The 19,658-nt window shown below is 37.2% G+C and overlaps 2 long non-coding RNA genes across 5 annotated transcripts; both read right to left on the bottom strand.

The window, feature by feature from the left end:
• Window positions 1–2,948: 2,948 nt before the first annotated feature.
• On the bottom strand, window positions 2,949–7,493 carry LOC121900223. 3 transcript variants are annotated; one of them, XR_006096938.1, is made up of 5 exons: window positions 6,642–7,493; window positions 5,210–5,356; window positions 4,641–4,783; window positions 4,413–4,533; window positions 2,949–3,882 (listed from the first exon to the last, which is right to left on the bottom strand). It is a non-coding gene; the product is annotated as an uncharacterized LOC121900223 (long non-coding RNA). The 3 variants fall into 3 exon arrangements; XR_006096935.1 differs by having other exon boundaries at window positions 6,609–7,493; XR_006096934.1 differs by having other exon boundaries at window positions 5,210–7,493.
• Window positions 7,494–11,911: 4,418 nt separating this feature from the next.
• On the bottom strand, window positions 11,912–19,440 carry LOC121900218. 2 transcript variants are annotated; one of them, XR_006096931.1, is made up of 3 exons: window positions 19,183–19,440; window positions 15,469–15,552; window positions 11,912–14,991 (listed from the first exon to the last, which is right to left on the bottom strand). It is a non-coding gene; the product is annotated as an uncharacterized LOC121900218 (long non-coding RNA). The 2 variants fall into 2 exon arrangements; XR_006096932.1 differs by lacking the exon at window positions 19,183–19,440 and adding an exon at window positions 16,164–16,251.
• Window positions 19,441–19,658: the final 218 nt, after the last annotated feature.

A 19,658-nucleotide genomic window follows, 5' to 3' on the forward strand; every position in this document is an offset into this window, starting at 1 on the left:
GCTAACGTTAGCGTTCATTCCTTACATTCCTATTTACACTTCTTACAGTGCCCAGCTCAAGCTTTTGCCTTTATTGTGTATTATTTTTGTTAACACTTTTGTTTGCCAGAATGGCGACTATAATTCGACAGTGGCTGCAGCTGCACAGTCTCTTATAAATGTGCTCACACAGAACCTCTCGCAGGGACAGCAAGAGCAAGGAGGAAAGCAGGAACAGGGATCGCCTTCTGTAGAACAGGAGATGGCCAGGTTTTAGATTTTATGGAATTTAATTTTTCATGTTTATTTAAAGGTAACTTGACTAGTTAATGCTTTGTATGTACATTTACACTCATGTTTTAAACAAATATATGATTTTTTAAAATCAAGCAGATCTTTCCCTGGGTTTTTCGCAAGAAAAAGTTACCTTGGCGAAAGATACAGAGTCTAAAGAACTGTGGCACAGCATCTACAAAAACCTGGAGGCCTTTCAGTTTCTACGCATACCTGTTAAACATTAATTCAGAGACAACCCCAACCTCATCTGAAGAATTTGAACTTGTTCAGGCAGGACTCGGAAAAAAGCATTTCACCATGTCCAGAGATATGAGCCATGAAGAGGTACTGCATAAAGAAAACATACTAGTTACAAATTGCACCTAAGTGTTTATATGTGAAACATGCCATTTTATCCAAGTGTTAACACCTGTGTTTGCCAGAATGACGACTATAATTCGACAGTGGCTGCAGCTGTACAGAGTCTTATAAATGTGCTCACACAGAACCTCTCTCTAAATATAATAATGCTTGTAATTAAGTTTTTATTGTCACCTTTTCATAGAGTTATTTTACATAGCATAACCTTTGCAGTGCTCTTTGTTGTTGTTTTCTGATACATAAGTTAGGCTATGGTAGACGCCTTCCAAGTTTGCTCACTTTGGATATGTCTTAATTGACAACTGGCATGCTGTTTGTTAGGTATGTGTATGTGTGTGTACCTTAAATAATTTAATCAAGCCAGTACAAGAATGTAAAGTGATGTTTGTTTATTCTAGGAGCAACTGAAAAGGGACTTTCTTCAGAGACTGCTGACTAAAATTTCCCAGGTCATGCAAAGACTGCCCCTAGATGTGGGCTATTTGCGGTTTGTAATTAACCAGGAGATGATTCTTTTTAGGTCGTTGTTGGGCCAGGTTGAAATGCCACAGGATGTCATCAGTGTTTTGAGTGAATTGTTAACGCTTGTCAATATGGAGGACAACTCTAATCTGACTCCTAGTCAGGTGCCAGTGTTGCAAGGAGAAATGGGACGACCAAAATATGTTGTGTCTCCTCAGCAACTACAAAGCCTGATAGAAATATGCCTACCAGTGTCATGCATTGCAAAACTTTTAACACCCTTGTGTTGCATGAGCAAATAAATGTACACAGATACCTGTTTAAACCCCCAAAGATATGGCCTTGTTATTTTTGGAGGGATTGATGGCTTCTCACGAAAGGTAATTTATTTTTTACAAATAACCATGACTTATAAGACTAAGTGAGATGATGACAGTTGAAAATGACAGATATGGGTCAACTGTTAAACTTGCTGTAAGGGGCACAGGTCCATTTAAAGGATCTATATTTTTGTCAGTGTCCATCTTATACCATCTAGCAAAAATGTCTGGTGTGAACAATCTTGTATTTACATACATTTACAGGTCTGAAAAATGCTTTTATTTATTTCTGCTGAATGATATGCTCTGCTCCAGATCATGTACCTGGGTGCTGCGACCAATAATAAAACATCCACTGCACTTGTTTTCTTCTTGGAGGCAGTGCAAAAGTATGGCTTTCCATTAAGGTAAGACCAACAAATTGGTGTGGTTCTCATTCCTCGGTGGTTTGTGCATTAGCTGTCACTTAAAGATGCATACTGGTTTTTATATGTTCGGCATCAAACAACTGTTATACTGACCATCAGCTCCAGTATTCTTGTTTGAATGGTTTGATCATTTCAGCTATTTTGCACATCACTGCACAATGTTTTGACCAGTGAGCTGACCAGAGTGTTATGCACAACTAAGACATGAAGTAACTAGTCCTGATTCTTTACTTACATTAATTCAATTAGTACAGTAAGTTGTTGAGAAATTGCCAACTTAAACAAATCCTATACTTCATTACTTGCCTAGATAAATCGAAGTGAATCAAATCACTATTTATCTGTCTAAAGCCTGGTTGATGGTTAAATGTATATTATACAATACTTATTCACTCCATCTTTTATCTACCCTGGTAAACAGTTATTAGAATGATTTGGCTGATACTATTTGGTATTAATTTTGTCAAAAGGCTATGTATCTGGAATTCTCAGAAAATAAAGATGTATCCTATATCTTTTTTTTACATTTGGAAACCTTAAATGTCCAACTTTATAAAAATTTGTTTTTTTATTTCTTTATATGTCTGATACATTGTCTTAAGAGTAAGAGGTGACCAAAGAGTGAAAATGTTGACATAGCACAATGCATGTTCACCATTTGGTGCTGTGGAAGACGAAGTTTTCTGTCAGGCAAGAGTGTGCACAAAGGTATACATTTTTTTTTTAATAATATCCAGTAGAATTAATCATGTCAGATGTTGCCTTCCACAGAGTCATACTTTGTGAAAGTTAAAATATCCTGTACAAAGTAATTTGATGTCTCTTTTCACAGAATCAAGCGTTTGTGGCAAGATGTTTATATGACTGTTTCAAACGTGCACTACGAGATTCTTCACAACCTTGAGGCTGAAGGTGTTCTAGATCCTTCTGATAGCATCCACCTGTTCTGTGCCCAGCATGTATTTCTTCCATGTCTGCAGAGAAATCTTGATGTCTTCAGGGTGGGTTGGGATAATCACCCTCTGAGAACCGAGCAAAATCTGTCTCCACAACAACTGTGGACAATGGGACTCCTCCAGAATTCTATTGATGCTCCAGACCTGGCAGAGGTACTAATTAAGTTTTAATTTAATTTTTAAAAAAGTTTTAATTAAAAGACTGTCATAACAGTCAATAAGAATAGAATAACAATGCTCACATCATTTCATTTGAAAGATTTAAGACACAAGCATTGTTCTTAAAACAGCTTTACAACACTATAGAGAAAACCCTCAAAACTTATACCATGAAAAAACTATTTTTTAACTGTATATTACACTAGTAATTAAAATTTGTTATACTAAATAATGTTAATTTTTTAGTATTATTTTGTCATTTATAAAAACATGTTTCAAAGTGGTTTCCAATCACCATTATCAAATAAATTAAAGAGATAACAGCTAATTGTATTCATATTAAAATCTTGTTGCAAGATTTGCTTCAAATCATTAATATTTGATTGTCTTTTATAAATGTTCAACAGTACTGCCATTACAGTGTTTTTATGTTTACTTATTAATTCCTCTTTCCAAATATGGCAAGATCTTTGAACACAGCAATACTAAGAAATGCGTTTCTTTAACCAGAACATAGAGTAGTAAAACAGTATCAGTTGGTGCTATACATTTATCAAGTAAACATTATGTAGTAGTGTAACCTTGAAACACAGAGGCAGCTAATGGTAATTGTTTACACATTGTTAAATTCTTGGCCTAGATGAAAAGCCTCTGTTTGAACCTTTTTGAACTGGTCATAGGACCTCGTATGTTTTACAGGTAGCACAATAGTCTTGGCACATGCTGACACAACAGGGTAACAGACACTGTGATGCCCGAAGTCCGCACTGCAGTCATGGTTAAACTTGATCATAACAGCAAAATCCTTGTTCTCTGAGGGAAGAAGTGGGATGCGACCTTTGCCTGTGATCCACTGCAGAAACCTTGCAGGTGTGATGGAATGTGGGCCATCTTTGTCATCTCCATTCCTCTGATCTTCAGCTATAAAGCAAATAGATTAAAAAAACAAGTGTTAAGTGACAGTTTAAATTTAATTTTCCCTTACTGCAATGCAGTTCTTTCAAGGCGTGGATTAGACAGAGGCGCTCTCAGCCACAAAAGCTGATCCAAAACAAATTAAATCAAATGTTTGTGCGATTTCATGAGGTTTGGAGCTAATTGACTATTTCAGCCAAGTAAAATGGTTATGCCATTCTTTGTTATATTATTATTATCAATAAGTCTTTCTACATATAATGGAGATATAGATTTGCCTTTGTAAAAGTTTTCAATAAGAACTACAGGTTTAGGAAAAAATGAATCATTTGTATGTATCATCTATATGCAGTGGTGGAAAGTGACTAAGTACATTTACTCAAGAACTGTACTTAAGTACAATTTAGGGGTACACAGGTGGCAGCTGGCTTTTTTAAAAGACTATAAGCAGTCATAAACTTCAATCTTTTGTCACGAAAACACTCAAATTTGACAGCTTTTGAATTTTTTATTTGCAGGAAATCAAAACTATATACCTTCAGCTTCATAAAGGAAGTCCTGAATAAAGTTAATCATCTTCAGCTCAATCTGATGCCTTGTAGTTCCTTTGTCACTCAGTTGAGGAAGAATGGATGCCATGATAAACTCTGCATTTACCTATGACGATAAAATCAAGATGTAAATTATATTACCCTTTAATCATGAAATTTCATAGCAAATGTTTCTTGTTCATAATAATGAATAGTCAATATTGTTCTGCTCACTTTTACATCTTCCCCTGGAACAAACGGGTCGGCAGATATCTTAGTACTGCCTGATTAGCAAAAGAAGGTCATACAGCTGCAGGCCTTCCCTTAGTTGTTCCAACATAGGCTGCAACCTCAGTACTGCGTGGAGTATGATGGAACTACAACAGTAGAAAGGAAAAAATTTCCTACGAAACCTTACTTGTATATTATATTTTCCCATACAAACAGAAATACATGTCCTAGCATACTGAACAATGGACTCCTTGTTCTGAACTGAGGTAGCGCCAGTATATCCACAATTTAGGATTTCATCAGATAACACTTAAATTGAATGCAACCTGAAAATTAAAAAAAAATTACCAGTAAGAAAATCTCTGTGCCATATTCCATGTGAACATATGACAATATCATTCAACAAGAAATGCTTTTTTTCATTAATCCAGCATTTCCATCATATAAATGTTGCCTTGTCAATCAACCCTCGCAACTGGACTATATATATATATATACACACACCTGGAATCTGTCTGTTAAAATCATAGACATTCACAAAGAAAAACTAAGAACATGACATCTCAACATACCTGTAGTCTTTCTGTTGCTTAATGTTCTTTTGGACAGTTGTGTGGCCACAGTCCTTTTCCCCTAAAAGCGGTCCGTCTGACAATCAACTTCTCTCGTGACTTTCCGCATGTCGTCACACTGGCATGCTCTCTTGTGGTTGGAGGGGACTGCTTTGTGAAAACAGATAACAGCTGAAAGTACTTGTCTAAGGAGTCAAACATACTGAGGGGGATAATATAAAGGGTGAGGAGAAGCTTTAGTTTAGACATGACTGAAACATGTATGCTGCATATGTGCATTAAATTACATGACAACTCAAATTTTGAACCCACTCTGGGCAAGTTGAATCAATCCCACTATATACATATGTTAATAGTAATAATAGTAATAACCACATTTGTTATAAATAACTAAAAATGACAATGGTTACAACAACAAAAATAATAGTATGTATACCTATATATACAATCACAAATAAAATCAGATATAATGCCAAAATGTACTGTCATTTTAGGGCCAAATAACACTCTCTGTCTCAATTTACATGAGAAAAATACCTCAGTGAGACAACACGCACGTAAATACGGAATATTAGTGTGTGCGTTATATGTATGTGTGTGTGTGTGTGTGTGTGTGTGTGTGTGGAGGAGCGGCAGCAGGTAGCAGTATCAGGGATAACGCTGACTGTGTGTGAAGCGCTGACTGAGCACTCAGCCCGGCTCTATGAGTGGCTTGAAGCGCTGGCTAAACCTCCTGACCCGCAGTTTATTCTTTCACCACCTGCTCCAACCTGCAGCACAGTTAAAACCGCCCGCTCCCGCAAGATTTGCATCCCCAATCCCAATGCAGTCCTCTACTTTGGACAATAATCATAAAATAAGCATATAAGTCAACATACACTCATTTGTTGGCACATAACGTTACTGCGTTACTATGGCAGTAGATTTTGGCGGTGGGAGGATGAAGCCGGGGGAAGGAAGTCCACGTTATGGATACTCACTAACCCTGGCTATTTTGTGTATAAGCAGTGTATTTTCATTGCATACACTATGAAAATGATTTTAGTTGACATGATGTAAAATCACGTTAGGGGGCTCACCTCCTTCAAAATATAATAGTTACTGTGAACTATAATTACAACATAAGTACACATGACAGTTCACTAATTTGTTGGCACATAACAGTACTGTCCACTATAGCAGTAACATAGATTTTGGCGGTGGGAGGATAAAGCCCGGGGAGGGAAGTCTGCGTTATGGATGCTAATTAACGTTAGCTTTTCTGTAGATAAGCAGTGTATTTTCATAACATGCACTATGAAAATGATGGTAGTTTACACGATGTAAAATCAGGCTCACCTTCAAAATTGAATAGTTACTGTGGACTATAATTGTAAAATAAGCACACAAGCCAACTTACACTCATTGGTGGGCATATAATGTGACTGCTGACCATGGCACCTGATGACGGCTGAACAGGAGGGTGAAGCCCAGGGAGGGAAACAGTAGGCTTGGCCCCATTCACCAGTAACAGCGGTTTATCCGTGAAGCCCAGTTGTCTCTGATGAAAGTTTGCAAAACTGTCCAGTGTAAAATGGTCACTGCAGAGGTGGATGTTGTTGGTGATCCTCAGCTCTCCAGCAACGTGGCTCTTCACAAAGTCAATCCACCTTTTTTTCATCTCCTCATTCTTTGGAAATTTAAATAACGACATGAGCTGTTGTTTAAATTGTGGCATCCAGGGAAGATGCATTTTCGGGGTGCAGGCATAACTAGCTAGCTAGCAAACTGTACGCTGTAGTAGTAGAAATAGTAATAATAACTGGCAATTGAGCGGGACAACCACTGATGCAAGGGCGCTCTTGTTCTTATATGGGGGGGAGGGGTCATGCCGGTCACGCCACTACGTCACGGTATAGCCGTTGTAGCCACGCCCAACAAACCAGGAACACAGAAATGGTGAAAAACAGTTTAATGCTGTATCTCCACAATTCAGTACTACATAGTTCTCAGTCTTCTCAAAGGTTTTAGCAATTATTTTCAAACATTTATAACGTATTTAGAAACAAATCTATGAATTAACTTTACAAGAACTTTAATAAAACGGCCAACAATAAAATGTATCACATCTCCCAAGATTATGTTCTTATCATATTTTATTATAATATTATTAATGTCAGCTGAAGAGTCAGTCACACTGGACGGCAGTAGAGGAGGTTGCTCCAGCATCTGGTTCAAAAGTTTAGTCGAATGATCTGTTATTTCCCCCATTAACTATTATAGATAAAATTAAAGTCAAGGAGAGTCTGTCTATCAGCAAGAAACAGTTTAAACACATTTATATTTGACATAATTTGTTGTCATTTCCATTCAGTCACATGTGAGGCTGAAAATTCTTGAGTGTTGGGTTTGATATGAGTTACATAATTTCATTTTTCCCTGAAACATTTAGCCCAATAAACCATTTCTAGTGTTCAAAAGACACCCTGATCATATTCCGTGTTATTAAATAATTAATTCACTATCAGGATATCAATAAACAATGAATAAATAATATAAACGCATTCTGCCGGTAAAAATGGTTCATGTGCATCTGAGCAGGACACAGTACACAGTATAAATACAGAATGCTTCCAGAGTGTTTCCTCTGATGAGTTCAGTATTTAATCAACCCCCACTGTATGTTAGGTAATACCTCATGTTGATCTACAGAAAACCCTAGCATCTCACATTATTTTGGAATGAAAAAAATCAATGACAAGTGGTACCACTGATGTCACTGTGATTAAAGCATCTGTAGCAAGGTAACTATTGGTGAATTAAGTTTACCCCTGATTCCGGCTTTTAACCCTCAGGTCTTTAAGCCTCTGAGCCATGCAGGCCTTTATGTCTGCCTCTGCAGTGCCCGGAAAGCACCCTTGCACTTGAGCTGTCAAAACAGAAAGACAAATATTGTAAGAAAGAAAATAAGTTTCATATCACAAGAGGAAAGCACTGTAAATGGTTTCAGGATAATGATGATGCAGAGGTTTTGTAAAAAATACAAGGACTATTTCAATTTCAACACCTACCTGAGACGTGCCAGATTGGAGAAAAAAAAATCAAAATTTGGAAATACAATGAACAAAGATTACTTACATGAAATAACAAATAATCAGAAAAAGCTTTAAAATTGTGCACCATTACATGGAAATGGAATATAGATATTGTGTGCTGATGAATCATTGTCCTTTCAGCAAGTAACATTGCTTATATCATAGCTCTGAAAAGGCTGAACTCTCAACAAATGGACAAAAAGGTTCTCAGTGAGATTATATTATTGTTAGGATGGACACACACCACCACAAATCTGCAGCCATAGGCAGACACTGTGAGTCTTAGTTTAGTACAATGACAATAGAAAAAAAAGAAAACAAAAATACTTTGTTAAAACAATTTATATGACTTTTATAAATTCGACCCTATTTCAATCATAATTCAACTGTATCTCATGTCGTAAATGACCACGTTTGCCATCAGGCATTTAAAAACTATAACATGTAACACCACTGCTGGACAGGAAATAATGGCATGCAGGATTGATGAGCCCCAGTAATACAGGTTAACAGGCAGGGCACAAAATTAGCGCCAACCACCAGCCAAATGCTGGTAAAATATGCAAGTGGCTGGTAGATTTGCTTCACTCACCAGCCAAAAAAACAATGATAATCTATTGAGTGGCTGGTAAAATTTGAACATTGACTAACCATTTGGCTGGTGGACAAAAAATATTGGTATATTGGTAAATTTTGCACCCTGTTAATGGGTTACAGGTAATACGAGTTAACCGACCAGTTTAATGTGTGTAAATGTATGTGTGATTATTTTGTAGCAGCCTTGTGTGATTTAATATAATAATAAATTAAAAATAATATAGCTAAACACAGTGGATGTTCATGCATAATGTCACTGCACTCTGGCACAGTACTTCTATCTACTGGATGGAGAGTACTTAATTAACATTTTAAGTCTGTTGTTCTGAAACTAGATTTTGATGTTTTCTGCACTTTATGCACAAGGGGTTGTTTAGAGACACTGAGGCCAAAAACAAACTTTTAGCAACTGAAGTTAAAAGCACTAAGGATGAGCTACGTTGTTTATCACTATACATCACAGCAGCTCAGCGCTGTTTCGCAGGTCTGTATCTGTACACAGCACCAGTAACCCTACAACAGGAACTACACAAACTACACAATAAATACCAATAGAGATAACCTTTTTGGGAGCCTCCTCCACATGTTTTGGAGGAGCTCTCTGCCCCAGCCACCTCCTCTGTGAGCAGAGTCTTCTGTAATAAAACCATGTGTGATAAACACCATGCTAAATAAAAATAAATAAAATAAAAAAAGAACTAATTTATGTACTTATAAAGCATACGACTTAGTGTCACAACTATTAGCATCTAACTAGCTAGCTGTATGGTGTCAAAGTAACATTGGCGTTAAGCTAGTTTTAACTCAACAGTTACTCACCACTCACTGCCAGTAATTTACTGTTGCTGGGTATTTTCGCCATCCTCCCCTTGTTGGCTTACCGGCGGAGCCGTGCTCCACCAGCCCGATCACAACTTAATACGGATTAAATGAAATGAATTAATGAAATGAAAAAATAGGTCAGACGTAATTGATCAAATAATAACTACGGAGTATATAAACGGTATTACAAAAATAAACTTACCCTATTGCTCCTTAGTGAACATCAGAAACAGACATGGGATACGTTATTTACAGCCTATAAATATGACATCTTACATATTATAGTAATATATGCGTTTTTGAGATCGTTTTTGAGATTGTTGTTGTTCACCTTTACGATCATTTATGTATTACACTTGATAACTGTAATATTTCCATGAGGTCCCGAAGGCAGCATGGGGGCGGGAAGCAGGAGCTCCATGGTTCAATACTTTTATTAATACACTCAATACACTTAGGTGGCAGTAGCAAAACGTCCAAGGATCCAAAAATCAAAATTCCTCTTGAAACTTGAAACATGGCTTTTATAACGTGCTAAATCACGTCACATGTGAAATGTCTCAGTTTATATGGAAGGAAAAGCTCTTGAGTTTACATGTGAAATCAATCTGTGACATATGTCAGTTCACATAGGAAATGTTGATTTTCACATATAAAAGTTTGCATTCAAAACATGTCTTTTTATCACGTGAAATCACAACATGTGAATGTTTCATTTCACACGTGACTTTATCCCTTTCACGTTAAGTTTGCATTCACACATAAAACTAAAAACTTTTTTTTTCACATGTGAATTTAAGACACACATTTGATTTCCAAATGTGAGACTTAGGTTCACATGTGAAACCACAACATCATGTGAAATGGTTTACTTCACATGTGACATTATCTTTTTCACATGTAAAGTTTGCAATCACATGTAAAGCTGAAAACATGTTGTCTTTTTTCACATGTGAATTTTAAGATACACATGGGATTTCCAAATATGAATTTTGAGTTCACATGTGAAATCACAACATCACATGTGAAATGTCTCAGTTCACATGTGAAAGAATTTCACATGTGCTTTTTTTCGTAAAGGATGGGAGATTTTGGACTGAGGTGTTAGACAATGCTCTCCACCACCATCATCAAAACACCAAAGGAGGGAATATCTTTTTGAAGAATGGTGTTCATCCCTCCAGAAGAGTTCCAGAGAGTTGTAGAATCAATGCCAAGACGTATTGAACCTGTTCTGGTGGCACGTGGTGGCCCAACACCTTACTAAGACACTTTATGTTGGCTTTTCCTTTAATTTGTAACCCATCTCTATGTACAGCACGTTTGTGTGTGGCTTAAACTTAACATTAGTCAACAATTAAGTATTTATTTATCAACATTGTAACACTTGTAACAGTGATCAAACATTAACATGAACAGTGTCTCTAGTCTCTAGAACATCAGAAAATAATTTTGGGGGGTAAATTGAGCCATTGACTCAACTTGCCCCAACATCACTGGTACGTTTTACCCCACAACCTCCGTTTTGACAAAACTGTCTCACACAGTGGCTCAGATCCACAATTACGCTACGTTTATGACCTTGTTTTGTAGCTTACACTGACTTAAATTAACATGTAATATTGTCTAAAACTTATCTATTTTGATCTAGATAACTTTAGTAACATGATGATAACTTCAGTAACATGATGAATTCACTTGGCATGACAAAAATCTTTTTTTGCTCTGGTTTGCTGACCACTCTCTCCATGTACTTGAGTCCAAGATGGATTGAGTAATGTGAACTATACTTTCTTAATTTGTGGTCACATGATTACTTTTGTTTATGGTTACCTAGATAAACGGGGTGGCTCATTTGACCCACTGGCTCGGTTTATCCCGTTCTCCCCTCATACATTTACTTGTCTGTTACAGGAATCTGACTATAGACACCTTAAGTTCTATCTCTACATGTATCCACTCTCACACCAAGGAAAAATTCTTTAGGCTCAACTATTTCCCATTTTTCATAATATTTTTGTCTCTTCATCTCCGTGTTTAATTTTGAAGAAGGATTATCTAATTGTTTTAAACTGTGCTCTATTTTCTTATAAATGTCTGACTCCTTAGTTTTAGGAGAAAACATTTGGAGAATTGCTTCTCATGCTTGACTTTGAACGTCTTGACAATTTTCTCCACTGAACAAATTGTTTTGTTGTGTTGACAGTGTTTTCAGAAAGACCAGACACTGGTAAGTGTGAAACAACTGATCCGCACGTTCTATTAATTGAGTTCTGTGTGGTAACAAGGGGAACCTGCAACATGGATGCAGAAGTTGTTGGCTGATCACCTGAAAATTTCACCTCAGAATGTCTTTGTGTGGCCACTTCCTGGTTAGTATCGACCTATCATGGTAATGCCTCTGTACAGTGTTAAGGTGCTTTCTGAAGCCATGGTACATACAAAAAGATGAAGGACATCATTGCTCTCCACATTTAAAACCTGTGTGAGTCTGCAGCTCATATTTCTTACATACAACTGCAGCACACATAAATCATGATTTTGGTAGTACAAAAAGCTGATGTTACATACCTTAACAAATCTTACAAGATGGTTGGCTGCCTGTGCTGAGCTACTTTTGGCTGTTTTTTATGACCTCTTGAAGTAGGGAGCGGGAGATGCAGCAGCAACAGGAGCGCTGACATATCACTATCCCAGCCTTCGAGACAAATATGGTATTTAAGACAGAACAAAAAACTGGAAACTTCTTGCTTACTACAGCTGCCATTTGTCTAAAAACAACAGCCCTGCAAAAACTCCTTCTTTTGAGTAGTTTCTGTTGAAACTGTTTTAAACAGTTGGAAATTCAACTTCTTGGTAATCTTGAAGCTGCAGTCAATATTCAAATGACCATAGAAATGAATTCATTTATTTCAGGGCTGCTAATTTAGCTTTAGTTCACTGTTGCACATGTGACTTATTAAAACAGGCAACTGAGTATATTTTGGATACAGAAAAACCTTCCATATTTACCACAGTCATTCTCAGCCTCAGGGTCAAAAGATCCCTGCAGCTCCTCAACATTAAGATTTGAGGGAAGGCTCTAGCATTCTGCGATTACTTTGTACTTGAAATATGAAGGTCACGTTGCAAGAAACCTTCCAGATACTTCACCCCCAAACATCATGTAAAAATCCTTGTCAATCTTTAAACAGAGAAGGATTCAGTTTTCAAATATTTAAAATGTTATGAAATAATCTATACATATCATTATCAATCCAGGCATGTCAAGGAAACGAGGGAAGACATTCAAGACTGAAGATGTTGCATCCTGGTCATGAACCAGCTTCTGTCTGTACTCAATGGTGGCTCTCCTCTTCTCTTTAACCATGCATTTATCTGTAGAGTGTCTAATTATAGAGAGAGCCTCCCTGCACTTCTCACTGAAGAGCTGTTCACCAATTAACAGAGATTCTCGTTGGGTTGTTGGGCTGTCCTGGAAATTAGGCCTGGAATGCCCACAGAAGCAATCACAGGTGTTGCATGGGACTGTCATGAGTTTCCAAGCAAGATAGCAAGTATTTGCCTTGGGATCATAGTAATGTTCCTGCTCACAATGTATGCACACCCATACACACACACACACACACCAAAAACATTACAAATATTAACCAGAAATATGGTCTAATGACATAGACACAAGTATGGATCTTGGAGAAATGGGAAAAGGGTCACAATTCCCAGGGCATAACTGGTCCACACACTTATGGGTGCAATCCTTTTCCTCCTTTTAAAGCAAAATATTTATTGCATTTGTGTCCAATCCGTGTGTGTTTTCCCTGGTCATTTTAAATGATTTCTTACCCCTACCGTCTTACCGTCTTTTCTGCAACCAAAATGTTGACCATCTGTCTACATGTTGTATCTGACAGCATTTTAGTTTTCTCATACTCTTTGAGGATTTCTTCACCCTTTAGATTGGACCTCAGAACAGTATCAACCCTCTGCAAAAACTTTTTTTAAAACTATTAGCTCCATACTTAAGCAAATTAAATATTCAGTTTTGACAGAAAGTTTTGTCATATTTAGTGTAGTTTGACTAAATCAACTCAACTAGTTTACTAACAACCTGAGTCTTAAGCTCTCTTTTAACCAGCTGTTTTGATATCGGGATACTGAAGGGCCAGCAATCACTAACAAATCATCCTTCTGACAAGTATCAATTTACTCAAGGGTAGGATTTTGGAGGAACTGACCCAAATTAAATGGTGCCATTCGCACACCCAAGCAAAACAATCGGCCACCATACAGCTTGGCTTATGATTTTTGGTTCATGGGAATAGTTTGGCTCCTGGACGAGCCCCTATTATGTTACAACCGTGCTGATGTCTAGGAATAAGGGAAGCAACACACTGCCGGTGTAGTCAGGCAAGCACTGCCATTTATTGTTTGGCGAGCTGACAATAACAAAAGTTACAGCAGTACAAGCTTTCTGCTCAAAAGCCAAAAGAGAGTAACCAACAGAAGTAGGAGTCAAGAGAGGCAAGGAACAAAGTGAAAGGGCTGCGGGTGGCACCAAATCATAAAACAAGCAAAACAAAAATGCGCTTCCTAACCCAACAGATCCCCACTGACTCACTACAGCTGAAAACAGCTGAAAGAAACTAAATAAAATCTTACCGGGCTGCACTAATCTTAACTGAGAACAAAGAAGCCTAGTGCCCAGGTCCCGAACACACACAGAACTAGTGTCTCAATCGAGTTAACAGGATTTCAAACACCAAAGGACCACAGTTAACTTCAGAGCAAACTATCACACAAGGTAACATTACAACAGAGAGACACAGAGGCAGACTGCTCAGGTTAAATCACAGCCGCCCTGAGTTTTGCCCCAATCAGCTTTTATCACCTTGTGTGACGGACCAGGCAGGCTGGTGATTGGTGGGTGATCCCTATGACGAAAAGAGGAAGGCCCAGCCAAGGATGGGGAAGACTGGGGCGCCAACACAGCTGAGCAGTCCGGAAGTGTTGCCCAGAGGGGAATCCCTCAAAGGAGCTGATGACACCCTAGTCTACACCACAGTAAAATGTAACAATGTAACGAGTTGTTACCTGGACCCGTAACACTCATTACAATAAACTGGTATGAGTTGCATGATAATAGTTTAAGTGCTGCTAATCTAATACTAATAATCTTAAAATCTAATACATTCGTAGATGTTTCAAGGTTTACTTGTCTTGCTTCATCGCAATCCAGCTTTTTCAGGCCCCTCTTCCTGTTCGTTGTGGATGAGAAGATAATAGTTGAATCTGATAAAATGGAAGAGGATGGTGATGCTGAGGTGTCTTGCAAAGAGACTGGTGTTGCTGGGGGGACTGGCAATGAAGCTGATGACGCTAATAGGTCTGACAATACTGATGACTGTGATTCAACTGCTACCAAACTAATCTCAAGATCTAAAACTCGGTCCACAGAGGAATATAAGAAATATTCTATATACTGATTAGTGGAAAAAATGTAAAAAAATAAAAAATAAAAAAAAGTTAAAAAAATCATGACAACATGACAGATCAAATCATATCTAAGGATATTTTAAAAAAAAAATTAAGTTCATTACACTTTTTGAGACCACATTAAATAAATCATAGAAAATGGAAAATTCATCAAACTGGTGCGATTACTTATTTAAAACAAAACTATCAGTTGTACATTAGCAGAGATATTGATTCATGCACATTAGACCAAAACTGAGTCAATTCTTCCAAATATTTATTTAATAACCTTACCTGTTACTGGTGGTATCCAACCTTAGGTTTTGGACCCCTGACTTTGTGAGCTCATCAAATATGTCTGCGTAAATTTGTCTGTTGCTGAGAGAGATCAAAAACAAATTACATTAAGCTACCATATATCATTTAGACTTGTAAATTGACCCTTTTGAGTCATTAATCTTTTGAGTCTAACATATATATAGATACAAACGTCAGTGAAGAAACTGGAAGAAATCAAAGTTTTCATCACTTTATTGAATTTTTATGAATTTTTGGACCTCCATATTCCACCTTTGCCATTTTCTGTATGCATTTTAGTAAATTAACAAGAGGTTAGCTTTCTGCACAATTTGTCTTGCCAAATGTAATTAAAATGAATAAATAGTCAATGTGAGCCAATATTACTTAACTTCTAAAACATAAATATCTTACCACAAGAAATGTCAGGAGAAGATATTAATGTCGTTTTTAAAGAGAACAAAGATGAAGTTTTAGTTATTTTTACATCAGAGAGGGCACTTAAGAATTTAAGATGTCACACTAAATAAAACATAACTCTTAACTACAAAACTGTATGTGATCAATGCAAAAAAGACATAAACTAAAGAAAACAGGCAATATATCAACACCAAATTAAATACACAGCACTATACAGTTTAAAGAACATTATAGCTCAAACACTGTGAACAATAACCAAGCTTTGAAGGTACCTGAATCTTCAGCAAGAGACCATTGCAATTCTGTGGAGATAAATTCTTCACCCCTGTCTTTTTATAGCTCTGCAGTTGCACACAGGCAACGCCTTTGTGACTGTGTTTGGTGGAGCAATTCCCAGAGACATGTTACGTTACCAGGGCCCTGTTCCATCAAGGCAGAAAACGGAAAATCCTGGCTGATTTTGGTAAATCTTGCTAGATTATGTGAGAGTTCCGTTCCATTACTATGGCATTACCATAGTGTCTTAGTTGCACCTTGCAGCCAGACAAGCAGTGTTAGCAACTTAGCAACTTTGTCACTAGATTTAGTGACTTTTCAGATCTATTTAGTGAGTTTTTTTCAAAAAAGCAGCTAGCGACATATCCAGCAACTTTTTGGACAGACCTTAACTACCCTCCTTGAAAGGAGTTGCTAGTATTTCTCAATGAATGAGAGCTAATGAGGCTCTCTGGATTTGCTGTTCAGTGGATGGGACAGAGCAGTGGCATGTTCAGTGAATGACTTATCAGCCAGACAGAGACATGAATGAGCTGTGAAGTTGTGTACCTAATGACCAATCATTGATCCTCATTATTTTTATTCTAAATGATTTAACTTTACTATCTAAGTTTGATTTTGTTTTGTCAAAATAGACAGGGTTAACAATAGTGAATTCATTCCAGTGCACGATTATGTCTCTATTCATGATACTTCAGTCAGAGTTGATACAACAGCCTACATAAATATTATTATTAGAGGTAGATTTAGGTGCACATTGAGGTGCTGCTTGACAAGAAAAATAGTTAATGAAATAGCGAGTTACAGTCAGTTTAGTTTAATTTAACTTAATTTTCATTAAATTTTTAAAAATCTTGTATGTATGTGATTATGTCATGATGTCATTAGCATGTGACATCATCTAGCAACATCTAGTGGGTTTTCCTACAGGCTTTAGCTACTTCACACTGAAAATAGTTGGCAACACTGCAGACAAATTAAAGTCAACGAGCAAGGCAGATACAGCAATAACTGCTCAGTTGCACGTTTCTGTAGATTGTTTCTATGCTTTATAAATAAATAAACACAAGGAATCTACCACCACTGGAGCATTCGCTCATCGTTTGTGTTCACCATACAGATTATGATGGGCTGGTTATCCAGCATGGTTTGACGTTAGCTAGCATTAATGCAAACTTAATGCTAAGAGCCCACAACCAAAACACTGCCTAAATTAGTGTTAGTTTACTTAGCTTGGTTAACAGTTCAATAGGAAAACTGTCTCTCAAACTTTATCATAGCGACGGTCTTTGCCATCAAATTTAAAGTTTTAGCAAACTAAAATGTATGAATACGTTTCCAAAGGTATCATTGATTAGGGTGCCTAAGTTAGTAACAGTGTGGCGGCATACAGTGTAACAGTTACCATTGAAAAAAGACCAAGTACCAGAAGAGAAATGTCAATATCAAAACACAACATTAACAGAAAATACCTCATTTGCTTAACGAACAATGTTAAGTTAAAACCAAGGTCAAAAGCACAGTTTGAGAGTGTCTGTCTGCAGTTTTCATGACAGACAATCTGGCTTTAGTCAGTGTGTGTATGATGATGGGGGCGGGGTGAATTTCCACTTGAAGTGTCACAGCCAGGTTCAGAGTTTAGAGTAAAAAGTTGAGAGTTAATATTACTACAATGACACTTACTCAGTTTTGATGCCAACTATTTGTCAACTTAGAGTTAAATATAAGGGATTTGACTCTGTCCAGAGTATAATTAACTCTAGTTTTGTTCAAATTTAAAAAACACCAAAAGTTTAACCAGTTTCTAGTGGGGAAGGTCACTGATCAGCATTGGGAAAGCAAATTTAGCAAATCAGTGTATATGTGTGACCAAAATTGTCCTTGCAACTACTGTGTGTGTTTAATAAGATGTGTTCTGAATCAAATGGTTAAATAAAGAACATTTTATGAGAAACAGTAGTTATTTTTGGCATCCCACGCAGTGCTTTTTGCATCCCTAGCAGTGTTTTGCTGCCACATCATAGCCATAGCAGGTATAAAGCTAGTATAATGTGACTGGTGTGTGTATTACAGTATCTAATATGAATTATGAGCCAGCACCACACTCAGTCAGTTCAGCGAAAGAGACAGATGGATGGGTCAGACCAAAGATTTAAATGTTGGTCCTGGAGGACTTGGTGCATTGCTCAGCATGTAAACACAAGCAGGGACAGGCATGCAGCACACACACAGAAAACACTCACCTTCCTATCTGTCTCACCCCCAAGACGACCAAACGCATCCACAAACCAGAATGATGAAATTGGATATGATTGGCTTTGCCCCCTCTAAAGCCAAGTGACACTGGGTTGCTTCCATTTTTGTGCTTTTCTAATAATATTGGTCTTACCAGAACCTTATTGAGAGCACACGGGTCTTCACAGCAAATAAAAGACAACCTCCACCTCATCCATGTCACTGTTTTCATTGCCCTTTGCTATAGCCTCGATAATTATCGCTCAGTACTATAGACAAGTCAGTGGAGGGTCACACAAAATGAGCCACACAAAAGATTAACTGGATAAGAATGGGGCATGGCAGACCAGTTGAAAGTTGAAGTTGGTCTGTTGTTCTGGCTTTTCTGATAAAAGTTGTTTGTAATGCTTGATAAAATAATAGTTTGTTGTCAGTTATTTAATGGTATCTGCTGATTATGTGCATATCCAGTTGGTGCTGTGCAGTCACAGACCATCTACGCTATATATTTGGAGCCATTTATGTATCTACTGAAACATCTGTTGCAGGAAAAGCTCATAACTTTCAGATTTTGTTGGCTACATGACCAAACAGCCATTACCAACCAAATGTGATTATAACCCTTATTCCACCCTCCCACCTCAATGTGTGGCACAACAGCAGATATTTAAACACTTTCAGTTACACACTGAATTGAATGAACTACATTAATTGAATGCACGGTCCATCTGATGCTCTGCAACTTTCTAGAAGGTTCTCAACATATTTGGTCTCTCTTACCTATCTGTTCTCTTTGCATTTTTTTCTTTAAGTGAGTCCCAGGCACATAAGAGATCTGCAAGAGAGAAGGGAAAAGAGAGATGTGGTAAACAGGCTTGAGAGTCTCTTGAGAGCAGGAGAGGAGGAAATATGAAAAGATCAGCAGAGCTGTGAATAAAAATAATGCCCTAAGCAAACTCATTTTTATCACAGTGACCTGGCATTTACAAGACAACCTTTATAGAAATTTAATTCACCTGTTTTCTGGCAGTGATATTACTTTAAATTGGATTGGAAATCTAAAAGTTAATTTACTCTGGGAAATTATGAGAATGGTGTATTTTTTATTGTTTTTTTTGCAAATGTTTTAATTAAAGCAAAACAAAAATCAACATATCAGTGTTTTCATTAAATGAAAAATTAAGATGTTAGAAATCTTTAAATCCAAATGGAGACCCTTCATAAGAGAGGCTGCACTGTTTGGTAGTCAGCAATCT

Source organism: Thunnus maccoyii, chromosome 1 (assembly GCF_910596095.1).
Source record: "Thunnus maccoyii chromosome 1, fThuMac1.1, whole genome shotgun sequence".
NCBI classification, from domain to species: Eukaryota; Metazoa; Chordata; class Actinopteri; order Scombriformes; family Scombridae; genus Thunnus; species Thunnus maccoyii.